The sequence below is a fragment of the Galeopterus variegatus genome, unplaced genomic scaffold (genome assembly GCF_000696425.1).
Source record: "Galeopterus variegatus unplaced genomic scaffold, G_variegatus-3.0.2 Scaffold357, whole genome shotgun sequence".
Taxonomy (NCBI): domain Eukaryota; kingdom Metazoa; phylum Chordata; class Mammalia; order Dermoptera; family Cynocephalidae; genus Galeopterus; species Galeopterus variegatus.
This window is the reverse complement of record NW_007726468.1, coordinates 559516-570346: the sequence shown is the minus strand read 5'-3', so window position 1 is coordinate 570346 and position 10831 is coordinate 559516.

Genomic DNA, 10831 nt, shown 5'->3' with positions numbered 1-10831 from the left:
AAACAGGTATAAGTGAAACTGAAAACAGAAAAAACAACATATAAAATCAGTAAAACTAAAGGCTGGTTCTTTGAAAAGATCAAGAAAATTGATAAACATGTAGCCAGACTGACCAAGAAAAAAAAAGACAAAAATTACCAAAATAAGGGATATTATACAGATCCCAGAGACATAAAAAAAAAAAAAGTTAACATTATAAACAACTGTGCAATAAATTTGACAACTCACATAAAACTGACCAGTTATTTCAAGGACACGGACTACCAAAACTCACTCAAGAAGAAATACATGATCTAAATCGCCCTATATCTATTAAAGAAATTGGGTTTGTAGCTTAAAATCTTTCAAGAAAGAAACTCCAGGCCCAGATAGATGGTTTCACTGACAATTCTACCCAACATTTAATAAAGGAGTAATACAAATTTTACATAGTCTCTTCCAGAAAATAAAAGAAGAGGGAACACTTTCTAAGTCATTCTACGCAGCCAGCACTGCCCTGACACCAAAACCTGTGAAAGATCATACAAGAAAGGAAAGATACAGACCAGTATCCCCCATTCACACAGATACAAAAGTCCTGATCAAAATATTAACGTTATATCAACATTAGAAAATCAATGTAATCCATTATACAAACACACTAAGGAATAAAAATTACATTATTATCTCAATAAATGCAGAAAGTACATTTGACTAAATCTAACATTCATTCATGATTTTTTAAAAAACTCAGTGAACTAGGAATATAAGGGAACTTCCCTAACCTGATAAAAGATGTCTACTAAAAACCTACAGCTACCCTCACACTTGTTGAAACCTGATTCTCTCCCCTAAGTTCAAGAATAAGGGAAGGATGTGCCCCTCACCCTAGAGAACTGGAAACTTACGTCCACCCAAAAACCTGCACACAGAACTTACAGCAGCTTTGTTCATAATCGCTAAAAATCAGAAATAACCCAAATGTCCTCAAGTGGATGGCTAGATAAACCGCGGTATACTCATACCGTGGAATACTACTCGGCAATAAGCAGGAACAAACTACTGACAGACACAACTGGGATGAATCTGAAATACACGAAGCTAAGTGACAGAAGCCAGACACAGAAAACTGCACTCTGTATGTCTCCATCTCTATGACAGTTCTGAAATGACAAAACTGAGAACAGACCCATGGTTGCTGTGGACCAGGGTGGAGGGGGTAGCCAGGGAATTTGGGGGGATGGAACTGTTCCGTATACTGCTGTGCCACCACCAGGTTACACCGCTCTATGCATTTGTCAACACTTAATGAACCGCCCACCAAACAAGTGCATTTTACTCCGTGTAAATTTTAAAATAAACTTTGTAAGAGCTAGCAAGATTCACATACATACGTATTTCCTGTCCATCCCACACGTGCACTCTTACAGATAAGCTTTACAATAAGTGTGTTTAAAAGAAAGAATGGTAATCTATTGAAAAAGAAAGAGAATGGTAATCTATTTTAAAAGAAAGTGGTAATCTATTGAAACTGCCCTGAATTTACAGATAATTTATATAGAATTGACATATTTTCAATAGGAAGTCTTTCTACCCAAGAGCAAGTCATCTTTTATGCTCTTTAATAGAGGGTCTTCAATTTTTTTCACTTTGGGTCCTGCCCATTTTTATGAAAATTTTCCTAGTTTCTTTCTTTCTTTCTTTTTCTTTTTTTTTCCTTTCATTTTGTTGCTATTGTGAATGAAATCTTTCTTCCATTACAATTTTTAAATTATCATTTATCATTATTGTTGTAAAGAAAACATACAGATGCCTGAGCTCTTGTTTTATAACCAACCACCTCATTGACCTCTCTTATTGTTATTAATATGTTATTAATTAATAGGAAGATCGTGAGCTTACATCATCCACGGTAGCGACTGTTCTTCTCCACTGCTTGTATGTCTGACTTCCCCTTTTGAATTACGATGACTAACACTTCGAAAACCATGGTAAGTAATCTCACTTTTATTTTCTAAGTTTCAGCCACATGTAGGAGGTAAAACAGCTCTTCAGCTTTTTGCTCTCAAGCATCATTTTTTTCTGAGCTAAAAGATAAAGCGTGAGACCTGCATATAGTTACGCCTATATTTCTCACAACAATTTCTCATTAATTAAAAATTAATGGCTCAGCAGGATTGAAAAGTTAAAAGGAAGAAAACAAATCATTCCCCGGTCCTACCACTCTAACAAAATCGGCTCCACTCTCTGCTGCTCCCTGTCCGAGCCTATCCTGTACAATTTTTACTTAGGTTGTGATCATGACCTAGGAAATGTCAGCTCAGAGGTTGAGAGCGCTTCCTGGATTTTACATACCAACTCCGAGGCCGACGGTCCCCAGGCACACTCCCACCTCACCATCTGGGATGGGATTAGAAGAGTTGACAGCAGGGGAGAATCGCAGTGACCAGCTCCTCTAAGGATGGACGTGAGATGAGAAGAAGAGAGGAAAAGAACTGGAGCTGGCCCCATGACCCCCACGCTCCGCAGAGATGACGGCAGGCAAGGAAAACAGTGACAGCATGCCCCGCGGGCCAGACAGCGCTGTCGGGTCTGAGCCAGACGCTCAAGCAGCTGGAAAGTCCGGGAGAGCTGTCCCTCTTCTGTACCTGTCACTGACCACCTAGGAAACCTTGGACAGATCAACTCCCCTTAGTAAGAAGAGCAAGAGGGACACTTAGGACATCTCCAGCTCTAATTTCACATATCTATGTCTTTGAAAAAAAACAGGACAACTGGGGCAGGGGATGGGCCATCAGAGCAAGACAGCTGAGAAGCAACTCCAGGTTATTCGAAACCATGAAATCACACAAGCTTTGTGCTGGGAAGGACCGCAGGAGTGACCTAACCTAACTTCCCACTGCTTGCAGGAATCCCCTCCATAACACACGTGACGGCCTCTGAATTATTCCAGTAGTAACAAATTTGCTATCACATAAAGCAGTTTGTTTTTTTAAGAGTTGAATGTTTAGCAAACTCTCTTAAATTGAGACAAAATCAGTTCCAAGTCAACATTCAGAAATTGAAGTGGGGCTGTCCTCTGTAATAACACAGAGCGCAGCTCTTTTTTCTAGCACATAGCTGTCTTTTCTTCGACATTCAGTGAGTTCACCAGCATTCAATGAATTATAGGGAGGTGTGTAAGGAACTCCTTTAACATACAGCATAGGACTTAGAGCAAGTCGATTCCATAGAAATTCTATTCTTAGGTGAGAGGCTCATAATCTCAGGTTCCATCCCAAAAAATCCATTGCAGTTGTTTTTGAAATTAAAATACAATCTTTAAAATAGTAGATAAATTCCCAGGCTAGTCCAAAAGAAAATATAAGTAAGTTTGCCATGAGATTTTGTCACCATTTTATTAAACAAGACAGGAAAAAATGAATAAGGAATGGTTAAATATTGTATTACTTTCTATTGCTTGCTAAAAAAATTTACCAAAAATAGTGGCCTGAAACAACACAAATTTATTATCTTACAGTACTGGAGGTCGGAAGTCCAGCACAAGTCTCACTGTTCTAAAATCAAGGTGCCTGCAGGGCTGGTTCCTTCTGGAGGCTCTAGGGTCTGTTTCCTTGCCTTTTCCAGCTTCCAGAGGCTGCCTGCACTCCTCAGCTCACAGCCCCTTCCTCCATTGTCAAAGCCATCAACATGACCTCTGACCCTGCTTCCACCATCCCAGCTCCCTCTGACTCTCTTTGCCTCCCTCTCCTCTGTTAAGGACTCTTGCAATTACACCAGGTCCATCTGGATCATTCGGGATAATCTCCCAACTCAAGGTTAGTTGATTAGCAACCTTAAGATAGTGATTCTCCTTTGCCATGCACATATTCACAGGTCCAGGGATTAAGATGTGGGGGGTCATTATTCCTCCTACCATTAGCATTTATTCAACTGCTAATTCCTGAGAAAAAGATGTGATCAGAGGAAGAAAAGCAGGTGCATGCTCATTTTGTCAAGACTTCAAGTGGACATCTGGGAACTTTCAAGAGCGTCTGTGCTGCTGTTGTCAGTTCTCACCTCCGAGGTCTCCCTTCAGGGCTTGTGGCTTTCTTTCGCTTGAGTGTCACCACCACCTCTCTTAGCTTATCAGCCTGCTGAAGAATTTTGTGTGAAGTTTCTATTCACAAGTAAAATGAAAAGGGGGAGGCTGATTTTTCTCAAAGTAAATGGGCAAGATTTGAAAAAAATCAAGAGAGAGGGGGCTTAAGGTGTGCATTTGAGAAAGAACAGAGTAAAGGAAGGCCAAACAGAGAAATGTGGACAGAGCCGGGGAGACAAGTGCAATCCTCCCAGGGGAAGGGAAGGACTTGGGGGCAGGGAGTTGCTGATGGATCGGAGGCTCAGACTTCTAAAAACCCTGACAGGCCAAAGCTGAGAAAGCTGTTGTTTAAAATGGTAAGCAGCTTCAGTTTTAGAAACAGGTTGTGGTTTAAAATTCATCAGATGAAGATACTGAACCTCAGGGAGAGCAAATAGTTTAATGAAGAAAGTGACAGAGCCCGTATTTTTTCCTGAGACTGTCCAGTTCCAGACCTATGTCCTTTCTGAGGGTCTTAAACATCAGTTCCAGACAGTGGTTCAGGTGCACAGACAGTCTGAGATGTTCCTCACATTTCTTGGAGCTAAAATACCCTTTCTTTTATGAATAATGATGCTACTGTATGGTAGTTGGTGTTTTAAACAACCTTGTTACAAAGTTAAAGTATTAACTGTCCCCTCCCACACAGTCTTTTTCCTACTGGTCTTAGAGACAGAAAAGAGTGGAAGTCCCCGGGCACCACCACATTCCCGGCGTGGCTCCATCACAAACATACCCTGCGTGAAAGCAGAACACGGAACGAGAGGTCTGTATGTTTCTATGCATATGACAGACCAAATGGGAATAAGAAAATATGGTTTTTAGGATGACAAGAATATAAGTGCATTTTTAACTTTGTGTGTGTGTGTGTGTGTGTGTTATTACATTGTCTTTACAGCAACATTAAGTGGTGGTTGTTTTTCAAAAAAGAAGGTGTATCTTAATTTCTCTAACAAAGTCAGAATAGACTCTAGAAATAGACCCTCACACATATGGCCAGTTGATTTTCTGCCAAGGCAATTTAACAAGGAAAGAATAATCTTTTCAACTAATGATACTAGATACTATAATGGGCATCCATGTAGGGGGAAAAAATGAACCATAACTCTTCTGTCTATAAAAGATAGACTCAAAATAAGTCTAAGACATAAATTTAAGAGCTAAAACTATAAAACTTCTAGAAAAAAAATAGGAGAAAATGTAAGTGACTTGGATTAAGAAAAGATTTCTTAAATAGGACACCAAAAAGCACAAACTACAAAGGAAATGTTTAATAAATTGGACTTCATAAAAATTTTTTAAACCTTGCCCTTCAAATGACACTGTTAAGAAAATAAAACACCAAGGTCATGGGTTTAGATCCCCATACCAGCAAGCCACCAAAAAAAATAAAAAAATGAAAAGACAATCCACAAAAAATATCTGTATCCAGAACATATAAAGAATTCTTGCAACTCAATAAAGAAAATAAACAACCCAGTTTTTTAAATGGGCAAATGATCTGAACAGACACTTCATCAAAGATGTTATACAGATGGCAAGTGGGGTACAAGAAAACATCACTGGTCATGGGGAAAATACAAATTAAAACCACAAAGAGCTACCCTACACGGTCAGTAGCATGAAGAAAGCTTAAGAGACTGCCAGTGCCAAGGGCTGGCGAGAGCGCGGAGTGAACGGGACTCTCCTGCGCCGATGGTGGGACACAAAATGGTGCAGCCACTGCGGAAAACAGTTTGGCGGTTTCTTTAAAAGTTAAGCACAGACTTACCATGTGACCCAGTAATTCCACTTATAGGTATTTACCTCTCCCCCTCCCAAGAATGCAGAAAGCGTTTGTCCACATTAATACCTACAACTGAATGTTTATAGCAGCTTTATTCACGGCTGCCAAAAACGGGAAACGAGCAAAGTGCATCAGCTGGTGAGTGGATAAGCAGACTGTGGTGTGTCCCCACCATGGCAGACTCCTCGGCAAGAAAAGGAAGCAGATCCTTATAGAAACCACAACGTGGATGGCTCTTAGGAGCATTACATCAGGTTTAAAAAGCCAAACATGAAAGAATACATTCAGTAAGATTCCATTTATACAATGTTAAAAGTTCAAACCACAGGGACGGGAAGCAGTCCAGGGTTGCCAGGGAGCTGGGGTAGCAGGAGGGGTTGACTACAAGGGTATGAGGGACCTTTGGGGGATATGGAAATGCTTCATGTCATGATTGTGGTGCTTATACAGCGACACACATTTGTCAGGACACTCAAAATTGGTGAATTGCATGACACATAAATTATAACTTGATCAAACTCACCCCAAAAAGCCTCCTGCAGTGGAAGCTCCAAGGAACCTGTGATCAGGGCAAACCCACACACTGTGGCCACCAGGAGACTACCAGCAGGGAAGTAAGATTTCAGTTTCATTGTGCCAGAGGATTCCTCTAAATCTAGGTGAACGAAAGCAAAACGTTCTGCAGAATTTTTAGTTTCCCTGCTGCCTCCCCCACTCCCACACCCCTGGCCTGGCCAGAGCAGCTCTCCCTACACCCACGCCAGCTGAAACTCCTGGTTTCTTTTCTTACTGGGGGTGTTGACCATGTGCTCGGAAAGGGCATTGGTTCTCAGCTGACCTGTCAGCCTGTACTTTCCAAGCTGTGCTCCCCATGGACATCCCAGACCTGCAGCGTCAGTCATGTGTGGACGCTCTTGTGAACATAGCCCTCAGCCTCTGCTCTCAGGTGACACCTGGCTGGGATTTGCATCAAGGGCAGTCTTGAAGAGAGCAGGGTCCTCCCTGGGTGGTGCCTAGGATGGTGGGAAGGGAACATCACCCTCGCCAGGCGCATAGCTCAGATCTCAGCTTCCAGCAGCCACGTTCACCCCTGGAATAGCTTGGTGGGCCCCAGGATGGGGCCTCTGCCATCCCTCATCGCTCATCCCCAGGGGATAGAGCTGCCCCATCACCTGGTCCCACACGAGACAGTTGTCATCATTACTCCCCCGCCAAATCAGTGAAGAGTTTCAGGACTTCTCTGCTCTTCCCCACAAATGCCCACAGCCGGCGAGTCCTCATCCTGGTTCCCTTGAATGTCCAGACTGGACTCCACCTTGCTGATTGCTCCTGCTCCAACTTCTTTTCCTCATCACCGTAGCAGCCACGCCCTCGGGTTCCACCCAGAAAGGCACAAGTCAGACAAAGCAGCAAGGCCCCTTTGTGCCCCACCCACTGCAGGAGCCCATGGAGAGCTAGCAGGCACCTTGCCCACGGATGGCTCTGGGCGGTGAATGATAATCCCCTTTCCTGTTTGGATAAGGGGAACCAAAAAGGATTCTTAGTACAGACGAGACCAAATTAGAGCCCAGAGCCAAATATAAGCTTTTCTGTTCTGGAAATTCACTCAAAGGCTGATGGGCCACACTAGACACCACTAGTTGCAGCTCAAGAAAATTAAAAAATGAAGCTTTTTCTCTGGAGAAATTCGAAGTCAGCTGAGTGTTTTTCCTAGAGAGCTCGGTTGGAGATAAAGGGGCCCCTTGTCCTCCAACCTCATCGGCCCTTGGCACTGCATTGGGTTTCGCCACCTCCCGCTGGTGACGCTGGGCCTCCTTCGCGGTAGGGCTGTCCTGTGCATCACGGGACATTGAGCAGCATTTTGGGCTCTGAACCACTAGAAGCCAGTAGCAGCCCCCAGCTGTGACAACCAAAGATGTCTCCAGAGATGGGCGAGTGTCCCCTGTACAGAGTTATGTTTCTTCCTTTTGCTTCAGGCTCCTTTAAATCTTTCCCTTGCTCCTTCCTGCCTCCACTCCTCGACTTTCAAACCTGTCCCTAAATTGCAGTCACCTCCTCAGCACTGTTCTGGAGCCTGGAGAGCCTCCATCCGGGACCCAGAAAGGCAGGAGCTGTTGCACATGAATCTACCTCCAATGAGGGGTCCCAAGGAGGGGCCTGGTGGCTTCTAAGATGCCGAGTGCCACTGTCCTGGGGAGTTGCAGTCATGGGGGCAGCATTGCCTGCACCTGCCAGATCCACATCACCCTGTTTCCTCAGCATGAACCGGGACACCTTCCAGCTCGAGGACACCCACCCTCCCCCACCCAGCCCTAAGCTCCAGAAGTTCTAAGCAGCAAAAGCCCAAAGCACCAGAAATTCCTGAGAAGGGCTTTTCCCAACACATCTCTGAGCACCAGAGTAGTCGGGTGCAACAGAAACTGACATGAAAGGAAACTGAACACCGGGAGGCCACTTCCATCAACGGGACCCACCTCCAAAGCAGCCACCGTCAATCTGCAGGGGGAGGCCTCTCCCACTCTGCAGAAAAGGAAGGGGAATCTCTTCCCACGGAGCCTCACCCGCCGGGCAGACACCGAGCCTGGAGAAACGCCACTCTCTCTTCCTCCATGACGGTGCCCAGCGGCAGAGCACAGCCCAGGGACCGCCCTCTCCATCGTGACCTCGGTCCTCAGTCAACTGGCCCACGGCCGGTGACCGGACACACCTTGCTGTTCTTTTCGTCTCTCCTAGACAACAATCTCATACATCTTCTCTCTCCCCGAGCCTCCAGCACTCCCTTGATCTTGTCGCTATTTCACCAAGAAAATAGAAGCAATCAGAAGGCAAGAGACATGACCATTCAGAGACCAGAGACCAGAGCCAAGGAGCAGGGCTTGGCTGAGGGACCAGCAGACTCCCTGGAAACAGGGACTTCACGAGAGGTTTACTTCCCAGCCCAGAGGGGCCCGGTGCTGCCCACACGCACTGTCACATGAATAGGCCACTGTGCTCACATGAGTGTGCCACGCTGAGATGGTGGAAAATCCGTGGGTTAGAGTTTGGTGTCAGTGTTTCCCCCTCTCTTATTGGACAAATGCATAGCCAGCAAGTGGGAGGAACGGTTAAAATGAGAGAAATTATCAATTTGAGAAAAATTCAACCAACATTCCTTTCTGGGTCCTAGGAATACAGCAGTGAACAAGAAAATGGAGTTTCTAAAAAAGCAGACGAGGTGGACGTGAGCCAAGTGCACGCAGAGGAGCAACCGTGCGGTTCCTAGGAAGGAAAGGCGTGAGGAGGGAGGGGTCAGGGAGGGGACAGACAGATGGCGATGGGATAAAGTGAAGGATCCTGAGATGGGAGCCTGTTCTGGGATATCCACGTAGGTCCAACATCATCACAGTTCCTTCTAAGAGGGAGGAGGAGGTCAGAGGACGAGGAGATTGTGGGGACAGAAGTACACTCAGAGAGAGAGAGTTGCAACCTGCTATGCTTTGAAGATGGAAAAGGAAGGGGCCATGAGCCAACAAAATGCAGGTGGCCTTTAGGAGCTGGAAAAGGAAAGGAGTAGACTCAACCCCGAAGCCTCAGAAGGAACCAGCCCTGCCCACAGCTTGATTTTATCTCAGTGAGACCTGGGTTGGACTTCTGGCCTCCAGAACTATAGAGAATACGTGTGTGCTGTTTTTAAGCTACCACGTCCGTGGTAATTTGTTACAGCAGCCATGTCTTCTGCTCTAATCCTTTCCTTGAACGACAAAAAAACTGAGAAAGGAAAACTGAAAAGTATTACCAGGCAGCGTGTTCTAAGTAGGTGCCACACCAAATGTACAGACTGGGCACAGTGACCGCTGAGAGCAGAAGTCTTCTCATTCCCAGTAGGAGTTCAGCAAGGAACTTCCCAGACTGCTGGGACAGAAAAATCTGGAACCAAGAGAAGCATGGAGTCTCCCGGCCCCAAAACAGGAGTTGTTTATCTGAGATGCTACCTTGTATTAATTATAACAAACAGGCCCACAAAAGAAGGAGAAGTTTGTGGAACAGGTAAGTGCCTGAGTATAATTGTTCTAGGTTTGATTAGAATCACACTTCATACCTACTGGAATAATCCATAATAGATTCTACAGGGCACTCACCATGAGGCCATGTGTGCATCTACATGCAGTAAACAATCAGGAGATTTTAAGTCCCTGTGGCCTCCCCAGACCCTAGGCAACCCTAAGATGCCTGACTTAATTACATCTGCAAGATGGACAAGGCTCATGGCGCTCCCAAGTTGCTCACAGTCAGGTGAAGCATAATGAAATGCTACAGTGTAGCATACAAACAACAAATGCCTGGGAGATCAGGGCATCTCTGTGACAGATGACAAATTGGAGATGGGTTTTGAAGGTTGGGCAAAACTTGGGCAGGCCGAGAAGGTGGGTAGGACACCCCATAGTACTTGAAGCACCTTGCAGAAATTGCAGGTCTGTTTACTCACTGTCCTAATGGAGTAAGAGAATGAGCAATTGCACCTGTCGAGAGGAAGGTCACCATTGGTTGAGACCTTGGCAGGGCTCACACATGGCGCCATGCAGGCAAGTGAGGTGCAGCTCCTTGAGTCTCCATTCCTAGGAAAAGTCACCATGTAGATGTATATTAGTCAAGAAAACAGATGACAGTTCAAACGAGGCCTACAAATAAGGGGAATTTATGGACTTATATAACCAGAGAGTTCAGGAGTTGAGGAGGTTTCAGGCATGGCTGGATCCAGAATCTCAAGTGATGTCAGGGCTCAGTGTCTCCATCCATCTCTTGGAAAGTACTTCTTGCCTCCAAAAAACCTGGCATCTAAACAGCTCCAGACAGACCAACCAGCTGCCCATTGAGCCCCTTCAGTAGAAACAACATCTTTCCCAAGAGCTCTAGCAGAAAGGTCTAGATTAGCTCAGCGTGGGTCCTGGGGCATCTTTAGATGCCTC